We start from the raw sequence: 25,151 nt of genomic DNA, 5'->3' as shown, positions 1-25,151 counted from the left end.
TAACTCAATTCCTGGGACTATTTCAGGATCAGTTAGGACTGCTAAAGTTTGGCAGCACAAAGTTGCAAATGGCATGAGAAGCATATTTAAAACTGGCTAGCAGGAAGAGAGCACACTCTCTCTTTCCACACGCCCAACAAGACACTCACGCTGCAAGCAGGAGTCGAACCTGCGCGGGGAAACCCCATTGGATTTCAAGTCCAACGCCTTAACCTCTCGGCCATCGCAGCTCGGCGGAGCGAGAGTAACATAGAGATCAATTCCTTGGACTTCCTCAAGCTCAATGATGAGTGCACAAGTGTCATTGCTTCTGAGTTGCAAATGGCTTGAGAAGAAAATTCAAATAAATGAATCTCCATAAGTCTACTCACTATTAACTTCAAGCTGGTACCAATTCCAAGTGATCAGGTATTCAAAAGCGTGTCATCAAAAGTGAATCAAAAAGAATCAAAAGTGAAAAGTGTCCGACGTGGTCCATTATTCTGTGTTGGCACCACGACACTGCAGTTTGATCTGGGAGCGAACATGCTCCAAAGAGGCAGCTTGATGTCTCAGTAGAGGTGTCAATACAGACGCCATCAAGGTATTGACTGAACGGTCAGTGGAGAGAATTGAATTGGATGCAACACAACTTGCTGTGTACACGCGAATTTACAAAAGAAAAAGCACAGCTTGAATCAACTAGGGATGACCTGTAAGAGTCATGTGCCAATACTATTTTCAGGTAGGGGGTGTGCTCAGCATGCGAGTGAATAAGGAAAGAGCGTTTGAGCATCTTTTGGGGGCTCGTCAATCTTTTCAAAAAGCTTCTGCTGCCCCGTGTGAGGGTCGAACTCACGACCTTCAGATTATGAGACTGACGCGCTACCTACTGCGCTAACGAGGCTAGGAAAGAAGAAGCGAGGCTGAGGAAGAACTAACAAAGCTGGAGAAAAAATGTATCCGCCCCCAATTCACTCCTTGGAGCATGGCGGCAAGTGCACCTGCAGCAACTAATTACTGCCAACAACAGCTAACAAACAACAAGGTTAGCACAAGAAGCCTGGAATTAACCAGAATCTGAGGCCAACGTAATTAAACTCTAATCCTACCCTAACCAATCACAGGATGTTCCAAGAGTAGACAAACAACGCACACAAACAAAAAAAAAACAAAAATACCACCAAAATACAAGTACAAACGACACCTACCTCATGAAGGTATGAAGTGAAGCTTTCTCTGGAGTGCTTTTAGTAGATGCAAAGCAGTAATGTGTGCCAAGAAATTCAGAACTTGCATGTGGGAAAGAGAGAAATGCAAAATCTCAGTTGATCTAAGATGGATATTGCAGTTCGGTACAATGCACTGGAATACAAAGACAAAATGAATTGCCAATGTAGCTAAAGCCAATTTTGCAGCAAATGGTTTGCATGACTTAACTAGGAAGGCAGATGAATCAAACCTGTAGGTCACCAAGATTCTTTGAGTTTTTCCTATCATAAGTCCACAAACTGACGATGGTAAAAGAGGAGTGGCAACAGTGAGTCAATATCACCACAATGTGTTCTTTTTACCACCTCCTTGCAGGCACAATGATTCAGAGTACTTTAAAATCAAGGGGACAAGTGCACGTCACCTGACTCAGCATCACTGCGAGACACAGCACGTGTCCTCGTTAGTATAGTGGATAGTATCTCCGCCTGTCACGCGGAAGACCGGGGTTCGATTCCCCGACGGGGAGACCCTCTTTTAGCGCAAGGCGGAGCAACCAGTGACCGGCCATGAAAGAATGTGGCACTTTTTCTTTTACCTGAAACAAGACATCACTATGTTGCATGAAGATCTTTGGATGAAGCACCTGTGAGTGCGAGCTCTCCCCACTGGTGGCATAAGGTCTCATCACAAATCACATTAGAGTGGCAAGTTAATCCTCTACGCTGCAAGAGACCCCACTGCATTTCCATGCCAACACATTGTAACGACGAAGCAGCCATTTGTAACTCAATTCCTGGGACTATTTCAGGATCAGTTAGGACTGCTAAAGTTTGGCAGCACAAAGTTGCAAATGGCATGAGAAGCATATTTAAAACTGGCTAGCAGGAAGAGAGCACACTCTCTCTTTCCACACGCCCAACAAGACACTCACGCTGCAAGCAGGAGTCGAACCTGCGCGGGGAAACCCCATTGGATTTCAAGTCCAACGCCTTAACCTCTCGGCCATCGCAGCTCGGCGGAGCGAGAGTAACATAGAGATCAATTCCTTGGACTTCCTCAAGCTCAATGATGAGTGCACAAGTGTCATTGCTTCTGAGTTGCAAATGGCTTGAGAAGAAAATTCAAATAAATGAATCTCCATAAGTCTACTCACTATTAACTTCAAGCTGGTACCAATTCCAAGTGATCAGGTATTCAAAAGCGTGTCATCAAAAGTGAATCAAAAAGAATCAAAAGTGAAAAGTGTCCGACGTGGTCCATTATTCTGTGTTGGCACCACGACACTGCAGTTTGATCTGGGAGCGAACATGCTCCAAAGAGGCAGCTTGATGTCTCAGTAGAGGTGTCAATACAGACGCCATCAAGGTATTGACTGAACGGTCAGTGGAGAGAATTGAATTGGATGCAACACAACTTGCTGTGTACACGCGAATTTACAAAAGAAAAAGCACAGCTTGAATCAACTAGGGATGACCTGTAAGAGTCATGTGCCAATACTATTTTCAGGTAGGGGGTGTGCTCAGCATGCGAGTGAATAAGGAAAGAGCGTTTGAGCATCTTTTGGGGGCTCGTCAATCTTTTCAAAAAGCTTCTGCTGCCCCGTGTGAGGGTCGAACTCACGACCTTCAGATTATGAGACTGACGCGCTACCTACTGCGCTAACGAGGCTAGGAAAGAAGAAGCGAGGCTGAGGAAGAACTAACAAAGCTGGAGAAAAAATGTATCCGCCCCCAATTCACTCCTTGGAGCATGGCGGCAAGTGCACCTGCAGCAACTAATTACTGCCAACAACAGCTAACAAACAACAAGGTTAGCACAAGAAGCCTGGAATTAACCAGAATCTGAGGCCAACGTAATTAAACTCTAATCCTACCCTAACCAATCACAGGATGTTCCAAGAGTAGACAAACAACGCACACAAACAAAAAAAAAACAAAAATACCACCAAAATACAAGTACAAACGACACCTACCTCATGAAGGTATGAAGTGAAGCTTTCTCTGGAGTGCTTTTAGTAGATGCAAAGCAGTAATGTGTGCCAAGAAATTCAGAACTTGCATGTGGGAAAGAGAGAAATGCAAAATCTCAGTTGATCTAAGATGGATATTGCAGTTCGGTACAATGCACTGGAATACAAAGACAAAATGAATTGCCAATGTAGCTAAAGCCAATTTTGCAGCAAATGGTTTGCATGACTTAACTAGGAAGGCAGATGAATCAAACCTGTAGGTCACCAAGATTCTTTGAGTTTTTCCTATCATAAGTCCACAAACTGACGATGGTAAAAGAGGAGTGGCAACAGTGAGTCAATATCACCACAATGTGTTCTTTTTACCACCTCCTTGCAGGCACAATGATTCAGAGTACTTTAAAATCAAGGGGACAAGTGCACGTCACCTGACTCAGCATCACTGCAAGACACAGCACGTGTCCTCGTTAGTATAGTGGATAGTATCTCCGCCTGTCACGCGGAAGACCGGGGTTCGATTCCCCGACGGGGAGACCCTCTTTTAGCGCAAGGCGGAGCAACCAGTGACCGGCCATGAAAGAATGTGGCACTTTTTCTTTTACCTGAAACAAGACATCGCTATGTTGCATGAAGATCTTTGGATGAAGCACCTGTGAGTGCGAGCTCTCCCCACTGGTGGCATAAGGTCTCATCACAAATCACATTAGAGAGGCAAGTTAATCCTCTACGCTGCAAGAGACCCCACTGCATTTCCATGCCAACACATTGTAACGACGAAGCAGCCATTTGTAACTCAATTCCTGGGACTATTTCAGGATCAGTTAGGACTGCTAAAGTTTGGCAGCACAAAGTTGCAAATGGCATGAGAAGCATATTTAAAACTGGCTAGCAGGAAGAGAGCACACTCTCTCTTTCCACACGCCCAACAAGACACTCACGCTGCAAGCAGGAGTCGAACCTGCGCGGGGAAACCCCATTGGATTTCAAGTCCAACGCCTTAACCTCTCGGCCATCGCAGCTCGGCGGAGCGAGAGTAACATAGAGATCAATTCCTTGGACTTCCTCAAGCTCAATGATGAGTGCACAAGTGTCATTGCTTCTGAGTTGCAAATGGCTTGAGAAGAAAATTCAAATAAATGAATCTCCATAAGTCTACTCACTATTAACTTCAAGCTGGTACCAATTCCAGGTGATCAGGTATTCAAAAGCGTGTCATCAAAAGTGAATCAAAAAGAATCAAAAGTGAAAAGTGTCCGACGTGGTCCATTATTCTGTGTTGGCACCACGACACTGCAGTTTGATCTGGGAGCGAACATGCTCCAAAGAGGCAGCTTGATGTCTCAGTAGAGGTGTCAATACAGACGCCATCAAGGTATTGACTGAACGGTCAGTGGAGAGAATTGAATTGGATGCAACACAACTTGCTGTGTACACGCGAATTTACAAAAGAAAAAGCACAGCTTGAATCAACTAGGGATGACCTGTAAGAGTCATGTGCCAATACTATTTTCAGGTAGGGGGTGTGCTCAGCATGCGAGTGAATAAGGAAAGAGCGTTTGAGCATCTTTTGGGGGCTCGTCAATCTTTTCAAAAAGCTTCTGCTGCCCCGTGTGAGGGTCGAACTCACGACCTTCAGATTATGAGACTGACGCGCTACCTACTGTGCTAACGAGGCTAGGAAAGAAGAAGCGAGGCTGAGGAAGAACTAACAAAGCTGGAGAAAAAATGTATCCGCCCCCAATTCACTCCTTGGAGCATGGCGGCAAGTGCACCTGCAGCAACTAATTACTGCCAACAACAGCTAACAAACAACAAGGTTAGCACAAGAAGCCTGGAATTAACCAGAATCTGAGGCCAACGTAATTAAACTCTAATCCTACCCTAACCAATCACAGGATGTTCCAAGAGTAGACAAACAACGCACACAAACAAAAAAAAAAACAAAAATACCACCAAAATACAAGTACAAACGACACCTACCTCATGAAGGTATGAAGTGAAGCTTTCTCTGGAGTGCTTTTAGTAGATGCAAAGCAGTAATGTGTGCCAAGAAATTCAGAACTTGCATGTGGGAAAGAGAGAAATGCAAAATCTCAGTTGATCTAAGATGGATATTGCAGTTCGGTACAATGCACTGGAATACGAAGACAAAATGAATTGCCAATGTAGCTAAAGCCAATTTTGCAGCAAATGGTTCGCATGACTTAACTAGGAAGGCAGATGAATCAAACCTGTAGGTCACCAAGATTCTTTGAGTTTTTCCTATCATAAATCATAATATCTGATCTGCTGACGTCACTGGCTGCTCCTGCTGCTTCCTGCTGCTTCCTGCCGACGCTGCTGCGGAGCGAACTTTGAAATTGTTTTTCTAAAGTGTACTAATCTGTTTACGTGCTAATCTTTATTTTTTGCCTTCCTAGATAATTTTTTACAGATAGTACTTCCACCGTCAAGACGGGCAGCTGAATATTCCGGCCGCTGATCAACTTTCTGCTTCTAAAAATCAGCTAGCGTAAGTTTGTATAAATCGGCTAGACACGGTAAGTGTTTTGATTTATTCATGGCTGGTGTTGGTTTGTTTCCTTGTTCGGAGTGTGGCATGTTTAGTCTAGACCCTTTCGCCACTGATAGTAATAGTGATAGTATTTGTGAGAGGTGCCAGTTAGTTACTTCTCTTGTGGCGAAAGTGGAAAGTTTAGAGCGCCGCGTCCACTCATTATTGAGGGATAGAGAGACAGGGTCTGTAGTAGGTGTGGACGCGCCAGGGAGAACTAGCGCCTCCGCGACTCCGGCGATAGAGCCCTCACAGCGGGGCGAATGGGTGACGTCTCGGCGGCGTAGTCGGAGAGCGAGGGCTGCAGCTACCGCTAACGCCAGCGCTAGCCCACCAGAGCACCACTCCCCGGTTCACGTGTCCAACAGGTTTGCCCCGCTCAGTGCTACACCCTCTGAGGAGACTCTGGTCATAGGAGACTCTATAGTCCGACACGTGAAAGTCGCTATTCCTGTAGGGGCACCAGCGGTTACAGTCAGCTGTTTACCGGGAGCCAGAGCGCCGGACATTAGTGGCAACCTTAGACTGTTAGCCCATAAACGATTCTCTAGGATAGTTATACATGTAGGGGCCAACGATATACGTCTGCGGCAGTCAGAGGTGACTAAGGCTAATGTTAAAGAGGTGGTTAAATTAGCCCAGACGATGTCCGATGCCGTAATCTGCTCTGGCCCCATCCCAATGCGGCGCGGTGATGAGCAGTACAGCAGGCTCACGTCGCTAAACCGCTGGATGTCCAAGTGGTGCTCCGAAAATCAAGTGGGCTTTATTGATAATTGGAAAGATTTCGAGGGCAAGCCTGGTCTTTTAGGCAGGGACGGTGTCCACCCCACCCGGGATGGCGCTGCCCTGTTATCTTGCAGCATAGCCCGTAGTCTTTTAGTTAGTGGGCAGTGTAGTACTAGGAGCTGCTGACTAACCAGAGTCGCGACCAGGCCGCAGACTAACGGGCTAAACCGTCTGTCTGCGAGCTGCTTAGAGGCGTCACCAAGATCCCATAGGATTGAGACTGTGTCTGTGCCCCGGGTTAAATTAAATCATAAGAAAATAGTCCGTCCTAAGTTTTTAACTAATATTCAAACTTCACATCCAATTATTACCTATATGACCGATCTGAAAATTGGATTAATTAATATTCGATCACTCAACTCTAAAGCAGTTTTTATGAATGAACTTATAACTGACCAGAAAATTTATATTTTATGTCTAACTGAAACGTGGATTCAATCTGGTGACTATTTATCTCTAAACGAAGCCACTCCTGTGGGATATAGTTATATACATAAACCTAGATTGTCAGGCAGAGGAGGAGGAATATGTATAATATATCGTGATTGTTTAGAAATTCATCAGAAATACTTGGATATCTTTAATTCATTTGAGATGCTGTCTATTAATGTAACTAGTCCATCTGAAAATAAAAGTTCATTTTCCCTAACAAATGTATATAGACCACCAGGGCCTTACTCAGATTTCTTAAAAGATTTCACAGATTTTACAGCAAATTTAGCAGTTAGTAGTGACAAAATAATAATGGTAGGAGACTTTAACATACATTTTGATAATGCGGAGGATCCACTGACAAGGGCTTTTACTTCTATATTGAACTCTGTTGGCATTACACAAAACGTTGTAGGACCCACACACTATCAAAATCATACCCTAGATTTAATCTTAACGTTGGGTATTGACGTAGATAATATAAATATACTCCCGCAAACCGTAGCTATCTCTGATCACTATTTAGTCAAATTTGAGATTCATCTTAACATAAATACCCGCCCGTCTCCTCGGCAGTGTATGAAGCGCTCGATAAATTCATTAACATCAACACAGTTTATTGAAGCCCTCCCTGATTTAACTGCTCTAGCCCACTCGCCATCCTATCCAGGAGAGTTAGACAGTCTAACCAACTGCATAGAGAATACCTGCAGATCAGCTCTAGATATAGTAGCTCCACTCAAATATAAAAAGACTAGATCTAAAAAACTCGCTCCGTGGTACACTGACCAAACTAGAAACTTAAAACAAATAGCACGTAAATTAGAGCGTAAATGGCGATCTACTAAGTTGGAAGTATTCTACTGTGCCTGGAAGGATAGCATCATTGACTACAAACGGGCACTCGCTAAAGCACGCTCAGCATACCTAGCCTCACTGATAGAGAAAAATAAAAACAATCCTAGATTTCTTTTTAATGCTATTTCCAAACTTACAAAAAATCAAGCAGGCGCAGAACCTCAGATTCCAGTAAACCTCACTAGTAATGTATTTATAGATTTCTTTGATAATAAAATAGAGAATATTAGACAAAATATAAAACCTTTTATTAGTAATACAACTGGTATGTCATCTGGTTTGGTTGACATCGATTTAAATCGCATACTGGGAGAAAAACTTGATGCTTTTCATCCACTCCCACAATCAGAATTAGAGAAAATAATTTCTTCCTTAAATTGTGCTACCTGCACACTAGACTCGGTTCCATCAAAGTTATTAAAAGAGGTATTACCAGCGGTAACTGAACCTCTTCTAACTATAGTTAACTCATCCATTACAATAGGTCACATGCCCAAATCATGTAAATTAGCAGTTATTAAACCTCTGATTAAGAAACCAAATCTTGATCCTACTGTACTATCTAATTATAGACCCATTTCAAACACATCATTTATATCTAAGATCATAGAAAAAGCTGTTGCCCAGCAATTATGCCTATATCTGCATAGGCATCACATATTTGAAAAGTTCCAATCTGGTTTTAGGCCCCATCACAGTACTGAAACAGCATTAGTTAAAGTAACAAATGACCTCCTCCTTGCTTCAGATCAAGGTTATGTATCGCTGTTAGTGCTTCTTGATCTTAGTGCAGCTTTCGACACAATTGATCATAGGATCTTGCTAGAAAGGTTAGAACGCTGGGTTGGAGTCTCTGGCACAGCCCTTTCATGGTTTCATTCTTACTTAACAAATCGCTATCAGTTTGTAGAGCTCAATAATATTCCATCCAAACGTACAAAAGTTAAATATGGGATCCCGCAAGGCTCCATTCTAGGACCACTATTATTTACATTATATATGCTACCATTGGGCACAGTTATAAACAAACATGGTGTCAATTTTCACTGCTATGCAGATGACACTCAACTTTACATATCAGCCAAACCTGATGACAAACTCGGTTTAAGAAAAATTGAGGCCTGTGTAAAAGATATTAAATGCTGGATGTCTCTAAACTTCCTCCAACTTAATGAGGACAAAACAGAAGTTCTTCTTCTGGGCCCTAAGGCCTCAAAACAGAAAATTCCAGATCTAATGCTTAATCTCGCAGGCTACCCCATTACACCTGGCACAGTAGCCAAAAACCTAGGCGTCATACTCGACTCTGACCTATCATTTGATAAATACATAGATAATACTACTAGGATAGCTTTTCTACATCTCCGTAACATTGCTAAATTAAGAAATGCATTATCACAGGATGATGCGGAAAAATTGGTGCACGCCTTTGTTAGCTCTAGATTAGACTACTGCAATGCACTACTGTCAGGATGTTCAAATAGGAATCTAAATAAACTTCAAATAGTTCAAAATGCCGCAGCCAGGGTTCTGACCAGAACTAGAAAATTTCAGCATATCAGTCCAGTCCTATCAGCCCTGCATTGGCTCCCAGTTAAATTCCGTATTGACTTTAAAATTCTTTTATTAACTTATAAAGCATTGCACGGGCTTGCTCCTGAGTACCTTCAGGAACTTATTTCCTATTACGAACCCCCACGCCCACTAAGATCACAGGGTGCTGGTCTTTTATTAGTTCCAAAAATTAATAAGGTAACAGCAGGGGGAAGAGCCTTTTCTTGTAAGGCCCCCCAGCTTTGGAATAATCTTCCTAAATGCGTCCGGGACTCCGACACAGTCACAATCTTTAAGTCTAGGTTGAAAACCCACTTATTTAGTTTAGCGTTTGATAATTAATATCCCCCTTAGATAAAAGTACAGATCCAGGGGTTCATAGACAAAGGGTTTTATGGTAGACTGGGGCGCTGGTGCTGTCGTCCTGTCACTGCTCGTGGTCACTCAAGTTTGTTGACAGTGCAGTGGACGGATGCCCTTGTCTCAGAATACCCCCAAGCCTATGTTACCTTCTGGTTCTGCCTTTTTAGCTAGGCTGTAATAATTTAACTAAATGCCGGAGTTGCTGCCACACTCCGGAAATGTTTATAATTTTACCTGTCCTGTATATGTCCTCATACAGAGCTAATTTTCCCTGTTTCATTTCTCCACATGGCTGCCCGCCTGTTTGAGGAATAATGAGATGAGGAGACCAGCGATCCATCCTGAGCCAGCCACCTCCTGCCTAACCGGATGCATACATCATGATGGACATTATTACATATTTTTCATTTTCTTTCTCTTCTTTCTGTCTAAATTGTTGTTGTTGTTGTCATGGTGACCGGTGTCGGCCAGAGGAGGATGGGTTCCCCCCCTGAGTCTTGGTTCCTCTCAAGGTTTCTTCCTCAAGCAAAAAACTAGGGAGTTTTTCCTTGCCACTGTCGCCCTTGGCTTGCTCACTGGGGGCTAGGACTCGGCACTTGTAAAGCTGCTTTGTGACAACAACTGTTGTAAAAAGCGCTATATAAATAAAATTTGATTGATTGATTGATTGATATCTCAAGTTGTACATATAGGGAAATGATAATTCATGGCTCAAACTGAAGTAGACAGTTGGGGGAACATATTGATTCACTTCAATACCATATTCCTTGGTTTGTTTTATTTTAGAACCTCTATTACAGATGCTAATATGCCAGGAATGTCAGAAATGCACTTGACTTTGAGCATCACAAGCATGTATATTCACATAGCTCCATTCCATTCAGTCTATAAATTTGAAATATATTTCGCTATGGTCTTTTCTAATAACACAGAAAAAATGGAGCAAATCCATGCAAGCATTGCAAAGTTATTCCACTTTGTTCCAAGGAATGTCAAGTTCAACATTCCAATGTATGCCACACCCAGTACACACCCTTAGCCAACCGAGCCAACATGCTAACAAATTCCATACACGAAACCGATGAGCTATTTCAAACAACAACGTTGCACATATTACAGAAAGACCAGAAAATTCCAATGAATAAATTCCATGTCCAATTATGAACGTTATATGATATGACATTTATGTCCAATATAGTCCGACAGGCTATGCAAGCTACCGTAGCCAACTCCGGTAGCATCCGACACGATACAGAGTACTCCAGCACTCAAAAGCTCCAATACTAAACATTAGATTATAGACAGTATTAGAATATATATTTTGTACAATATCGCTTATGAAAAATTATCAATTTTTACTCACGAGTACACCGAGTCGCGTCGTAGCGGGTGTACGGTCTCACTTCCGGGTTGGCGAAAATGCCGAAAATTGCTCATATATTCCATAAAAAGTTATCGGTTTTGTTCAAAAGTATCCACAATCAGAATAAAAAAACGAACAAAATAATCCACGACTGCTTCAGTTTCGCCGAATAGTGTGTTCTGGGGAGCTTGGCTTAGGTTAGCAAAGGTTAGCTTATGTTGCTATGCTAGCGGACCCACATTGGAAATGAAGCGCGACTTTCCGAGGGCTCAATAAAAAAATATAATTGAGCAATCGTGGCAAATGAGGGCTGGTTAGCTTCAGAAGGAAGTAAAGTATTGGTTAGAAGAGGTTCCAATCACTTGTAAGGCTCCAGCTTGTCTCTGTGGACTGATAAGTTGGTGCACTTGCAGTCAACACGAGCGAAGTGTGGCCAGGGTTGGCAGGTCGTACATAAATATTCCGGCCAAAGTCAGTGTAAAATGCGCCCGTCAGAAGCCAAAAGTAGCCCAAAGTGTTAGAGTGTTAAAATTGAGACTATTTAAGTATTATATCGCCATGGATTGTTATTGTTGACTTGTAAGTCCCGCGGTGGGCCAAGTGAAAAGTAGCCCAAAAACGAAAAACTTTGAAGGAGTTTCAAACAAGCCCAATTTGGAGTGAAAACCGCGAATCTGGCAACCAGGTTTAGACCGTATGTGCAGTATATAAAGCGCTGCAAATTCATATATGTTTCGAGGACGGTATGCCAAAAAGTATATTAACCTAAATATATTTTAGGAAACAGAATAGTCCTATATTACATATATTCTAGTTCTACATTAACTCTTCAAACATTATTCCATTTTTCCCTGTGCAAAAATAAGATTTCGCTACCACAATGCATTACTATTTTGCATAAACCAATCAGCTTCAAGTCGGCATATGACGCCCGCTGACGATTCTAGGAAGTAAACAGGAAACTAACGAGCTAACTGAATATCTTTGGACTGGCTTGATCAAATTTGACAATTAAGGCATCTTTTTTTTGTTATATTGTGCTGCATCTAATAAAGTATGGTTAGCAAACGCTTCCTCGTATCCATGTTAACGTTAGTGATTGTATCAATAAATTTACCTTGACAGACCAGAAGCTATTACTTACTATTGAGATGTTTGTTTTAGCTAGCTAACTATGAAGCTGCTGTGTAAGTAGCATATCATTACATTTTTATTTTTATTCATCTTCCCCCCTGCACAGTGTCAATGAAAAACAAGGTGACAGGAGAGGTCCGCGTGAGGGCAGTTTGTCATAGGTCTATGAGGAAAAGTGAAAAGCCACATGACTTGAGAGTAGGATCAATGGTTACACACACACACACAAGTGTTTGTGTATATATGTATGTATGTATGTATGTACAAACATGCACTAATCAGTCATAACAATTACTGTTTTTTCGCAAGATATTTAAATATGGCAGTCTGAACTAAAGAAGCAAAAGCAGCCTTAATCCTGTGGTCTTTGCTGAATAAGACTTCCAGGGACTTCACATACAGTTGTTCCTGTTCTGGCAAAACAAAATATCCTGTTCTCACTCAACAAAATATTGGGCGCAGTGGGGGGCGCAAAATTATTCTCATCTATTAATGGGGGGCACGGCAGAAAACGTTTGGGAACCACTCCTTTAATGTATAAGTGTATAGAAGTGTATAACCACTACATCAGATTACTGCCATAATATAAGCAAAGCTGATTAAATATTGAAGGTGTGGTCATCTCCAATCACACCCTTCACTAATCACATTGACTAAATCTATAGCATCAATAAAACATGGTATTTGGTGCCCAAGCTTTTGCATGTGCCTACATATTTTATCTCTCTACCTTCAGTGAATTAAAGTGGATGTGTACAGTCAACTAATTTGGGAAACTTTACCTGACTTATTTATTTTTGCTCAATTACTGCTGTTCAATAAAATGTTAACAGATATTTTAATATATTTTTTCTCCTTAGATGGTGTTAAAACACTCGAGCCCTGTCATTTTGGTGAGCACCCATTGCTCCTGTGTGGCAGGATGTGCCCTGTGCAATCATTTGGTTGCCCTTCTTTATCAGACTGCACACTATTCTCAGCTAGATATTCCTGCTGTACCCCCAGTCCAAAGCTGCACAGACACTGAGCAGCGAGTTACCTAGCATGTCAGTTTGTATGTCACATGTATGTTCATCCATATGTAGCCACCATTAAAACAGTGCTAAATGTGTCCCTACTTTTAGGGTGTGAAGCCGGGACCCGTTGGAGAAATGGAGGTTCGAAAACCAAGGAATTCAACTGCTGACTGTGTGAGGTTATATATATATATATATATATATATATATATATATATATATATATATATATAAGTTATCTTTTAAACCTTATATTCAACATCTAATTAAAAAGCTTAGACTTTTGTTAGGTTTTTATTATAGAAATAAATCTTGTTTTTCTTTTATTGTAAAAAAGAAGTTAGTTGAAGCAACGTTCATGCCTGTATTAGATTATGGAGATATTTTGTATATGAATGCTCCTGTGCACTGTTTGAGCATACTGGACAGTGTGTATCATAGTGCTTTGCGATTTATAACAAACTGTCGACCTCTTACTCATCATTGTTTGTTATATACAAAAGTGAATTGGACTTCGTTGCAGGCACGACGTTTTGCACATTGGTATGTTTTTATTTACAAAGCACTAATTGGGAATTTGCCTAATTATTTATGTTGTCTTCTGAATAGAAGGCAAAGTCTGCTCAGTCTTCGTTCGAGTGAGTTTTTGCAACTTGCTGTTCCTAGAGCTCGAACAGAGCTAGGAAAGACTGCTTTTAGTTTTGCTGCTCCATACACATGGAACCGGTTACAGGCTGATATAAAAATCAAGGACCTTGTTTCTTTGAACAGATTTAAGACTCTGATAAAATCAGTCAGGTCCAGATCATGTGTGTGTGCGTGTTTTAATAAATTTTATGTGAGATTTTGAATGTATCTTGAATGTTGTAATTTGTGCTGCTGCTCGGTCTCTCTTGGCCAGGTCTCTCTTGTAAAAGAGATCTTGTATCTCAAGGGACTAACCTGGTTAAATAAAGGCAAATAAAAAAATAAAAAAATATTACCTTTGATCCATGTGATGTGTAATGAAGTTTAGATTATATTGTGGCAGTAATTTGATTAAATGGTTATACACGTTTTTGCTTTTAATATTTTTCAGAAGTTGACATTATAAAGCGTTGGATGGAGAAATGCCCAATGTTGCCATGCTAAGAGTGTGAGAGGTCTATAAGAAGTTTTAGTCCTGTAATTGCCCCTCTGGTTGCAACAATGGGCATGTGAACTGCAGTCCCATTAGTTGAATGTGCTTTTGGGCCTGTAGAGGCAGGGAGTGTGGTTTGATTCCATGATAAGCCAGCAGCAGTGAGAGAAATTGTGAACATCCCAGGTGCCCCCAGTGAAGCACCCCTTGCTATGGAAAACTATAGGCTGGGACGATGAGAATGTGCGTATGTTTTGTGAGAAGAGGAAGAAGTGCATGTTAAGTCCCTGGAAGTGTGATTGAGCATGGGGCAGAGGATTGAAGCTGCAAGACAGGAGCAGAGTTGATGTGAAGAATGGCATGGTCTGAGAAAGATGAGAGTAAGATGTAGAGCAGGCATGTGAAAGATAGGGCCCCGCGGGCCGGACCCGGCCCGTTGGATTATTTAATACGGCCCGGCATAAATTTCTGAGTATGTCAAAAAATGAATCAAGTCTCTAGCTCATTTCTATCAAAAGTTGTGATTTTTAAAAAATGAATACAAATCAAAAGCTCTCTCTGGTCGCTAGAGGAAAGTAAATGACAGCATGCAGCACTGACACGAGTTAAAGCTTCAGTCAAAGGATGCAATTCCGCTATGAAGCGATTCTGCTATGAAGGATAAATTTGGGTCCGTGGAAATGAATACGTTTTATCAATATCTCGTGCCAGGTTACCCCAAATTAACAGCCATGGCTGCATAAGTTCTATCCATGTTTGGGACTACTTATCTTTGTGAACAGGTGTTCTCTGTAATGAACAATAATAAAACAAAGCAGCGCTCAAGGTTAACAAATAAACACTTGAATGACATTGTTAAATGTGCTGCTACTCAGGATTTGACACCTAATATCGATGCACTTGTGAAGGCAAAAAGATGCCAAGTTACAGGAGCCAGCAGCAGCAAGTAGACTGCAGGAATGCAGTGAGAGAGAGAGAAAAAAAGTGTGATGACACGAAATTTGTTTGCACTCATGAATACAGATCATTAAAAATAAGATTCATCTGGTTTCATATTAAAGATAATTAATATTGTGCAGTATGTTCTCAGCTTCAGTAGGCCCAGCCTAGTAGTTTGATCTGATGTAGTCTAATTTTATTACCCATGCACTGCTATAACTTTTATTTGTATTTCTTTTTTTATTTATTTCAAAGCAGTATGACTATTAAGGCGAAAATGTTTTTTTCATAGCTCCCACTTGAGTTTGTTAATGTGGTGAGTTGCTTCAGGTATAAAACTGCATTCACTCAACTGTTAAAATAAACCAGTTGTTAACACATTCACCGTCAAACATGAAAATCTTTTTTTTTTCATTGTTTTAATGTGTTGTGCTTAGAAAAGATCCCTTTTCATCCATGATTATAAAATGTAGGCTGAATGATAAAGCATAGTACTGAAAAATAAAGCGAAATATTTGGAGTTGATTTGTAGTTACTGATCCGGCTCACCTAAGAACAGAAGGTCTGGATCCGGCCCCACAGCCAAACTGAGTTTGACATGCCTGATCTACACGTTTCCATGAGGCAAACCATGTTCGAGGACATACTTCTGCAGATAATTTGGCAGAGAGAATCTACAGGGGAACTGTCCAGACCAAGGACATGAGGGGAGGAATTCATATGGAGCCAGTTGCAGTTCAAGAGTACTGCATTCTGAAAAATGTGAATTATTCACCATGTGGGTTTGTCATTCACCCTGATGCTCCATGGCTGGGTTGTTCCCCTGATGGAGTAATCTTCGATCCCTCTGAGAATCCACCATTTGGACTCTTAGAAGTCAAATGCCCCAACATTCAGAGTTATGTGGACTGCCCCTATCTGAAAATGTCAAGCGGTGCTTTGAAACTTCGGAGGCAACACAAGTACTGCTGGCAAGTTCAGGGACAGATCCTCTTGACTGGTTTAGAATGGTGTGATTTTGTTGTGTGTGCTCAGGAGGACACACTAGTTGAGCGAGTTTACAAAAATCAAGAAGTGATGCACACCATTAGAGAAAAAGCGGATCATTTTTTCTTTTACCATTACATACAAAAGTGTTTGCAGTAAAACATAAATACAATGATTACCTGTATAGTGTCAGCTTAATTATCTGTTGTTCATTAAGAAGTGATTTGTTTGTTTTTTCTGTCAATGGATTAATTCCACTGTTTTTATGTCTTCCTTTAAGTGCAGACATAAAAAAAATATGAGAAGGATTTTTGATTCTCCAAGCCAAGGTTTATTACAGCAGGTTATTAAGACCAGTAATATTAAAGCATCAAAACATATTTACATATTTTCGATATTTAAATGCATACATTCTAAAATTTGCTCCATGTCTTTACAAGTGGTCCATTCTGATAGTTCACAAGCAGACAAGATACAGTAAATAGCTGATTTATGCTGCCTGAAATAGACATGGGGATGACGGTGTCAAACAATTTGTGCTCCTTTACTCGTCGGATGCACCGTTCAACATGTACCCTGAGCCTGGCTACGGACTGTGTGTGTTTTACGTCATGTGCAGACATTCGTGTGCACCTTTTCAGGAAAACTGGCCTGTGGATCTTACATGGTACAAGATCGTCTACCAGGAAGCCTTTATCCACCATTATTGCCATGTCAGGGGTAAGTAGAGGAATAATTCCTGACTGTCTGAACATCTCCCTGTCACTAATAGACCCAGCATAGAGTCCAGACACAAAGGTTATGGCACCATGGGATGCCATTCCAATAAGGCCTTGAAGGTACAATGAGACTTATAATTGGAAAAGACTTCACTCTGTAACAGCAGGGATGATGGTGTTTGGCAGCAGAGCTCTGTACAATCCAGGATAACTTGTGTGTCCTGAAAATTCCCAAACTCCTCTGGCAGGTAGGCCTGTACTTTGTCTTTGGGCATCCAAATGCAGACAGACCCTAAAAGAAATGTAGGTTTGGAGTTGGTGACCCGTATCATCTGATGTGTTGCAGGTTCAATCAGTTCCCAGAAGGCCATCAGGTGGTTGTAGGTTGCAAACCTGCAAAGACAGTAGATGGATTATTAAGATACACTGATCAAAAACTAATCAGTCATATCCAGTATTTTTGTTCAGAAGCTCACCTTTTTAGATCATTTTAACTCTATTGTGCACACATTCCAGGCGGCCATTTTTAAAATTCCTCAGATTCCCGACATAGTCCACTATAAAACTAGATATCTCAAGTTGTACATATAGGGAAATGATAATTCATGGCTCAAACTGAAGTAGACAGTTGGGGGAACATATTGATTCACTTCAATACCATATTCCTTGGTTTGTTTTATTTTAGAACCTCTATTACAGATGCTAATATGCCAGGAATGTCAGAAATGCACTTGACCTTGAGCATCACAAGCATGTATGTTCACATAGCTCCATTCCATTCAGTCTATAAATTTGAAATATATTTCGCTATGGTCTTTTCTAATAACACAGAAAAAATGGAGCAAATCCATGCAAGCATTGCAAAGTTATTCCACTTTGTTCCAAGGAATGTCAAGTTCAACATTCCAATGTATGCCACAGCCAGTACACACCCTTAGCCAACCAAGCCAACATGCTAACAAATTCCATACACGAAACCGATGAGCTATTTCAAACAACAACGTTGCACATATTACAGAAAGACCAGAAAATTCCAATGAATAAATTCCATGTCCAATTATGAACGTTATATGATATGACATTTATGTCCAATATAGTCCGACAGGCTATGCAAGCTACCGTAGCCAACTCCGGTAGCATCCGACACGATACAGAGTACTCCAGCACTCAAAAGCTCCAATACTAAACATTAGATTATAGACAGTATTAGAATATATATTTTGTACAATATCGCTTATGAAAAATTATCAATTTTTACTCACGAGTACACCGAGTCGCGTCGTAGCGGGTGTACGGTCTCACTTCCGGGTTGGCGAAAATGCCGAAAATTGCTCATATATTCCATAAAAAGTTATCGGTTTATGTTCAAAAGTATCCACAATCAGAATAAAAACGAACAAAATAATCCACGACTGCTTCAGTTTCGCCGAATAGTGTGTTCTGGGGAGCTTGGCTTAGGTTAGCAAAGGTTAGCTTATGTTGCTATGCTAGCGGACCCACATTGGAAATGAAGCGCGACTTTCCGAGGGCTCAATAAAAAAATATAATTGAGCAATCGTGGCAAATGAGGGCTGGTTAGCTTCAGAAGGAAGTAAAGTATTGGTTAGAAGAGCTTCCAATCACTTGTAAGGCTCCAGCTTGTCTCTGTGGACTGATAAGTTGGTGCACTTGCAGTCAACACGAGCGAAGTGTGGCCAGGGTTGGCAGGTCGTACATAAATATTCCGGCCAAAGTCAGTGTAAAATGCGCCCGTCAGTAGCCAAAAGTAGCCCAAAGTGTTAGAGTGTTAAAATTGAGACTATTTAAGTATTATATCGCCATGGATTGTTATTGTTGACTTGTAAGTCCCGCGGTGGGCCAAGTGAAAAGTAGCCCAAAAACGAAAAACTTTGAAGGAGTTTCAAACAAGCCCAATTTGGAGTGAAAACCGCGAATCTGGCAACCGGGTTTAGACCGTATGTGCAGTATATAAAGCGCTGCAAATTCATATATGTTTCGAGGACGGTATGCCAAAAAGTATATTAACCTAAATATATTTTAGGAAACAGAATAGTCCTATATTACATATATTCTAGTTCTACATTAACTCTTCAAACATTATTCCATTTTTCCCTGTGCAAAAATAAGATTTCGCTACCACAATGCATTACTATTTTGCATAAACCAATCAGCTTCAAGTCGGCATATGACGCCCGCTGACGATTCTAGGAAGTAAACAGGAAACTAACGAGCTAACTGAATATCTTTGGACTGGCTTGATCAAATTTGACAATTAAGGCATCTTTTTTTTGTTATATTGTGCTGCATCTAATAAAGTATGGTTAGCAAACGCTTCCTCGTATCCATGTTAACGTTAGTGATTGTATCAATAAATTTACCTTGACAGACCAGAAGCTATTACTTACTATTGAGATGTTTGTTTTAGCTAGCTAACTATGAAGCTGCTGTGTAAGTAGCATATCATTACATTTTTATTTTTATTCATCTTCCCCCCTGCACAGTGTCAATGAAAAACAAGGTGACAGGAGAGGTCCGCGTGAGGGCAGTTTGTCATAGGTCTATGAGGAAAAGTGAAAAGCCACATGACTTGAGAGTAGGATCAATGGTTACACACACACACAAGTGTTTGTGTATATATGTATGTATGTATGTATGTACAAACATGCACTAATCAGTCATAACAATTACTGTTTTTTCGCAAGATATTTAAATATGGCAGTCTGAACTAAAGAAGCAAAAGCAGCCTTAATCCTGTGGTCTTTGCTGAATAAGACTTCCAGGGACTTCACATACAGTTGTTCCTGTTCTGGCAAAACAAAATATCCTGTTCTCACTCAACAAAATATTGGGCGCAGTGGGGGGCGCAAAATTATTCTCATCTATTAATGGGGGGCACGGCAGAAAACGTTTGGGAACCACTCCTTTAATGTATAAGTGTATAGAAGTGTATAACCACTACATCAGATTACTGCCATAATATAAGCAAAGCTGATTAAATATTGAAGGTGTGGTCATCTCCAATCACACCCTTCACTAATCACATTGACTAAATCTATAGCATCAATAAAACATGGTATTTGGTGCCCAAGCTTTTGCATGTGCCTACATATTTTATCTCTCTACCTTCAGTGAATTAAAGTGGATGTGTACAGTCAACTAATTTGGGAAACTTTACCTGACTTATTTATTTTTGCTCAATTACTGCTGTTCAATAAAATGTTAACAGATATTTTAATATATTTTTTCTCCTTAGATGGTGTTAAAACACTCGAGCCCTGTCATTTTGGTGAGCACCCATTGCTCCTGTGTGGCAGGATGTGCCCTGTGCAATCATTTGGTTGCCCTTCTTTATCAGACTGCACACTATTCTCAGCTAGATATTCCTGCTGTACCCCCAGTCCAAAGCTGCACAGACACCGAGCAGCGAGTTACCTAGCATGTCAGTTTGTATGTCACATGTATGTTCATCCATATGTAGCCACCATTAAAACAGTGCTAAATGTGTCCCTACTTTTAGGGTGTGAAGCCGGGACCCGTTGGAGAAATGGAGGTTCGAAAACCAAGGAATTCAACTGCTGACTGTGTGAGGTTAGATTATATATATATATATATATATATATATATATATATATATATATATATATATATATATATATATATATAAGTTATCTTTTAAACCTTATATTCAACATCTAATTAAAAAGCTTAGACTTTTGTTAGGTTTTTATTATAGAAATAAATCTTGTTTTTCTTTTATTGTAAAAAAGAAGTTAGTTGAAGCAACGTTCATGCCTGTATTAGATTATGGAGATATTTTGTATATGAATGCTCCTGTGCACTGTTTGAGCATACTGGACAGTGTGTATCATAGTGCTTTGCGATTTATAACAAACTGTCGACCTCTTACTCATCATTGTTTGTTATATACAAAAGTGAATTGGACTTCGTTGCAGGCACGACGTTTTGCACATTGGTATGTTTTTATTTACAAAGCACTAATTGGGAATTTGCCTAATTATTTATGTTGTCTTCTGAATAGAAGGCAAAGTCTGCTCAGTCTTCGTTCGAGTGAGTTTTTGCAACTTGCTGTTCCTAGAGCTCGAACAGAGCTAGGAAAGACTGCTTTTAGTTTTGCTGCTCCATACACATGGAACCGGTTACAGGCTGATATAAAAATCAAGGACCTTGTTTCTTTGAACAGATTTAAGACTCTGATAAAATCAGTCAGGTCCAGATCATGTGTGTGTGCGTGTTTTAATAAATTTTATGTGAGATTTTGAATGTATCTTGAATGTTGTAATTTGTGCTGCTGCTCGGTCTCTCTTGGCCAGGTCTCTCTTGTAAAAGAGATCTTGTATCTCAAGGGACTAACCTGGTTAAATAAAGGCAAATAAAAAAATAAAAAAATATTACCTTTGATCCATGTGATGTGTAATGAAGTTTAGATTATATTGTGGCAGTAATTTGATTAAATGGTTATACACGTTTTTGCTTTTAATATTTTTCAGAAGTTGACATTATAAAGCGTTGGATGGAGAAATGCCCAATGTTGCCATGCTAAGAGTGTGAGAGGTCTATAAGAAGTTTTAGTCCTGTAATTGCCCCTCTGGTTGCAACAATGGGCATGTGAACTGCAGTCCCATTAGTTGAATGTGCTTTTGGGCCTGTAGAGGCAGGGAGTGTGGTTTGATTCCATGATAAGCCAGCAGCAGTGAGAGAAATTGTGAACATCCCAGGTGCCCCCAGTGAAGCACCCCTTGCTATGGAAAACTATAGGCTGGGACGATGAGAATGTGCGTATGTTTTGTGAGAAGAGGAAGAAGTGCATGTTAAGTCCCTGGAAGTGTGATTGAGCATGGGGCAGAGGATTGAAGCTGCAAGACAGGAGCAGAGTTGATGTGAAGAATGGCATGGTCTGAGAAAGATGAGAGTAAGATGTAGAGCAGGCATGTGAAAGATAGGGCCCCGCGGGCCGGACCCGGCCCGTTGGATTATTTAATACGGCCCGGCATAAATTTCTGAGTATGTCAAAAAATGAATCAAGTCTCTAGCTCATTTCTATCAAAAGTTGTGATTTTTAAAAAATGAATACAAATCAAAAGCTCTCTCTGGTCGCTAGAGGAAAGTAAATGACAGCATGCAGCACTGACACGAGTTAAAGCTTCAGTCAAAGGATGCAATTCCGCTATGAAGCGATTCTGCTATGAAGGATAAATTTGGGTCCGTGGAAATGAATACGTTTTATCAATATCTCGTGCCAGGTTACCCCAAATTAACAGCCATGGCTGCATAAGTTCTATCCATGTTTGGGACTACTTATCTTTGTGAACAGGTGTTCTCTGTAATGAACAATAATAAAACAAAGCAGCGCTCAAGGTTAACAAATAAACACTTGAATGACATTGTTAAATGTGCTGCTACTCAGGATTTGACACCTAATATCGATGCACTTGTGAAGGCAAAAAGATGCCAAGTTACAGGAGCCAGCAGCAGCAAGTAGACTGCAGGAATGCAGTGAGAGAGAGAGAAAAAAAGTGTGATGACACGAAATTTGTTTGCACTCATGAATACAGATCATTAAAAATAAGATTCATCTGGTTTCATATTAAAGATAATTAATATTGTGCAGTATGTTCTCAGCTTCAGTAGGCCCAGCCTAGTAGTTTGATCTGATGTAGTCTAATTTTATTACCCATGCACTGCTATAACTTTTATTTGTATTTCTTTTTTTATTTATTTCAAAGCAGTATGACTATTAAGGCGAAAATGTTTTTTTCATAGCTCCCACTTGAGTTTGTTAATGTGGTGAGTTGCTTCAGGTATAAAACTGCATTCACTCAACTGTTAAAATAAACCAGTTGTTAACACATTCACCGTCAAACATGAAAATCTTTTTTTTTTCATTGTTTTAATGTGTTGTGCTTAGAAAAGATCCCTTTTCATCCATGATTATAAAATGTAGGCTGAATGATAAAGCATAGTACTGAAAAATAAAGCGAAATATTTGGAGTTGATTTGTAGTTACTGATCCGGCTCACCTAAGAACAGAAGGTCTGGATCCGGCCCCACAGCCAAACTGAGTTTGACATGCCTGATCTACACGTTTCCATGAGGCAAACCATGTTCGAGGACATACTTCTGCAGATAATTTGGCAGAGAGAATCTACAGGGGAACTGTCCAGACCAAGGACATGAGGGGAGGAATTCATATGGAGCCAGTTGCAGTTCAAGAGTACTGCATTCTGAAAAATGTGAATTATTCACCATGTGGGTTTGTCATTCACCCTGATGCTCCATGGCTGGGTTGTTCCCCTGATGGAGTAATCTTCGATCCCTCTGAGAATCCACCATTTGGACTCTTAGAAGTCAAATGCCCCAACATTCAGAGTTATGTGGACTGCCCCTATCTGAAAATGTCAAGCGGTGCTTTGAAACTTCGGAGGCAACACAAGTACTGCTGGCAAGTTCAGGGACAGATCCTCTTGACTGGTTTAGAATGGTGTGATTTTGTTGTGTGTGCTCAGGAGGACACACTAGTTGAGCGAGTTTACAAAAATCAAGAAGTGATGCACACCATTAGAGAAAAAGCGGATCATTTTTTCTTTTACCATTACATACAAAAGTGTTTGCAGTAAAACATAAATACAATGATTACCTGTATAGTGTCAGCTTAATTATCTGTTGTTCATTAAGAAGTGATTTGTTTGTTTTTTCTGTCAATGGATTAATTCCACTGTTTTTATGTCTTCCTTTAAGTGCAGACATAAAAAAAATATGAGAAGGATTTTTGATTCTCCAAGCCAAGGTTTATTACAGCAGGTTATTAAGACCAGTAATATTAAAGCATCAAAACATATTTACATATTTTCGATATTTAAATGCATACATTCTAAAATTTGCTCCATGTCTTTACAAGTGGTCCATTCTGATAGTTCACAAGCAGACAAGATACAGTAAATAGCTGATTTATGCTGCCTGAAATAGACATGGGGATGACGGTGTCAAACAATTTGTGCTCCTTTACTCGTCGGATGCACCGTTCAACATGTACCCTGAGCCTGGCTACGGACTGTGTGTGTTTTACGTCATGTGCAGACATTCGTGTGCACCTTTTCAGGAAAACTGGCCTGTGGATCTTACATGGTACAAGATCGTCTACCAGGAAGCCTTTATCCACCATTATTGCCATGTCAGGGGTAAGTAGAGGAATAATTCCTGACTGTCTGAACATCTCCCTGTCACTAATAGACCCAGCATAGAGTCCAGACACAAAGGTTATGGCACCATGGGATGCCATTCCAATAAGGCCTTGAAGGTACAATGAGACTTATAATTGGAAAAGACTTCACTCTGTAACAGCAGGGATGATGGTGTTTGGCAGCAGAGCTCTGTACAATCCAGGATAACTTGTGTGTCCTGAAAATTCCCAAACTCCTCTGGCAGGTAGGCCTGTACTTTGTCTTTGGGCATCCAAATGCAGACAGACCCTAAAAGAAATGTAGGTTTGGAGTTGGTGACCCGTATCATCTGATGTGTTGCAGGTTCAATCAGTTCCCAGAAGGCCATCAGGTGGTTGTAGGTTGCAAACCTGCAAAGACAGTAGATGGATTATTAAGATACACTGATCAAAAACTAATCAGTCATATCCAGTATTTTTGTTCAGAAGCTCACCTTTTTAGATCATTTTAACTCTATTGTGCACACATTCCAGGCGGCCATTTTTAAAATTCCTCAGATTCCCGACATAGTCCACTATAAAACTAGATATCTCAAGTTGTACATATAGGGAAATGATAATTCATGGCTCAAACTGAAGTAGACAGTTGGGGGAACATATTGATTCACTTCAATACCATATTCCTTGGTTTGTTTTATTTTAGAACCTCTATTACAGATGCTAATATGCCAGGAATGTCAGAAATGCACTTGACCTTGAGCATCACAAGCATGTATGTTCACATAGCTCCATTCCATTCAGTCTATAAATTTGAAATATATTTCGCTATGGTCTTTTCTAATAACACAGAAAAAATGGAGCAAATCCATGCAAGCATTGCAAAGTTATTCCACTTTGTTCCAAGGAATGTCAAGTTCAACATTCCAATGTATGCCACAGCCAGTACACACCCTTAGCCAACCAAGCCAACATGCTAACAAATT

The 25,151-nt window shown here is 40.5% G+C and overlaps 1 protein-coding gene and 8 non-coding genes across 9 annotated transcripts in view; 2 read left to right on the top strand and 7 right to left on the bottom strand.

Annotated features, from left to right (window-relative positions):
* The window catches only part of LOC143500564 (uncharacterized), a 198,990-nt gene that overhangs the window by 138,516 nt on the left and 35,323 nt on the right, over positions 1–25,151 (bottom strand). The gene's annotated exons all lie outside the window — the stretch shown is intronic.
* On the bottom strand, positions 149–230 carry trnas-uga (transfer RNA serine (anticodon UGA)). The gene has a single exon. It is a non-coding gene; the product is annotated as a tRNA-Ser (tRNA).
* On the bottom strand, positions 814–886 carry trnam-cau (transfer RNA methionine (anticodon CAU)). Its single transcript has one exon. It is a non-coding gene; the product is annotated as a tRNA-Met (tRNA).
* On the top strand, positions 1,649–1,720 carry trnad-guc (transfer RNA aspartic acid (anticodon GUC)). The gene has a single exon. It is a non-coding gene; the product is annotated as a tRNA-Asp (tRNA).
* On the bottom strand, positions 2,125–2,206 carry trnas-uga (transfer RNA serine (anticodon UGA)). Its single transcript has one exon. It is a non-coding gene; the product is annotated as a tRNA-Ser (tRNA).
* On the bottom strand, positions 2,790–2,862 carry trnam-cau (transfer RNA methionine (anticodon CAU)). Its single transcript has one exon. It is a non-coding gene; the product is annotated as a tRNA-Met (tRNA).
* Positions 3,625–3,696, top strand: trnad-guc (transfer RNA aspartic acid (anticodon GUC)). Its single transcript has one exon. It is a non-coding gene; the product is annotated as a tRNA-Asp (tRNA).
* Positions 4,101–4,182, bottom strand: trnas-uga (transfer RNA serine (anticodon UGA)). The gene has a single exon. It is a non-coding gene; the product is annotated as a tRNA-Ser (tRNA).
* trnam-cau (transfer RNA methionine (anticodon CAU)) lies at positions 4,766–4,838 on the bottom strand. The gene has a single exon. It is a non-coding gene; the product is annotated as a tRNA-Met (tRNA).

Source organism: Brachyhypopomus gauderio, unplaced genomic scaffold (assembly GCF_052324685.1).
Source record: "Brachyhypopomus gauderio isolate BG-103 unplaced genomic scaffold, BGAUD_0.2 sc157, whole genome shotgun sequence".
NCBI lineage: Eukaryota > Metazoa > Chordata > Actinopteri > Gymnotiformes > Hypopomidae > Brachyhypopomus > Brachyhypopomus gauderio.
The sequence above is the reverse complement of the archived record's forward strand: the minus strand, read 5'-3'. Positions and strand labels throughout refer to the sequence as shown.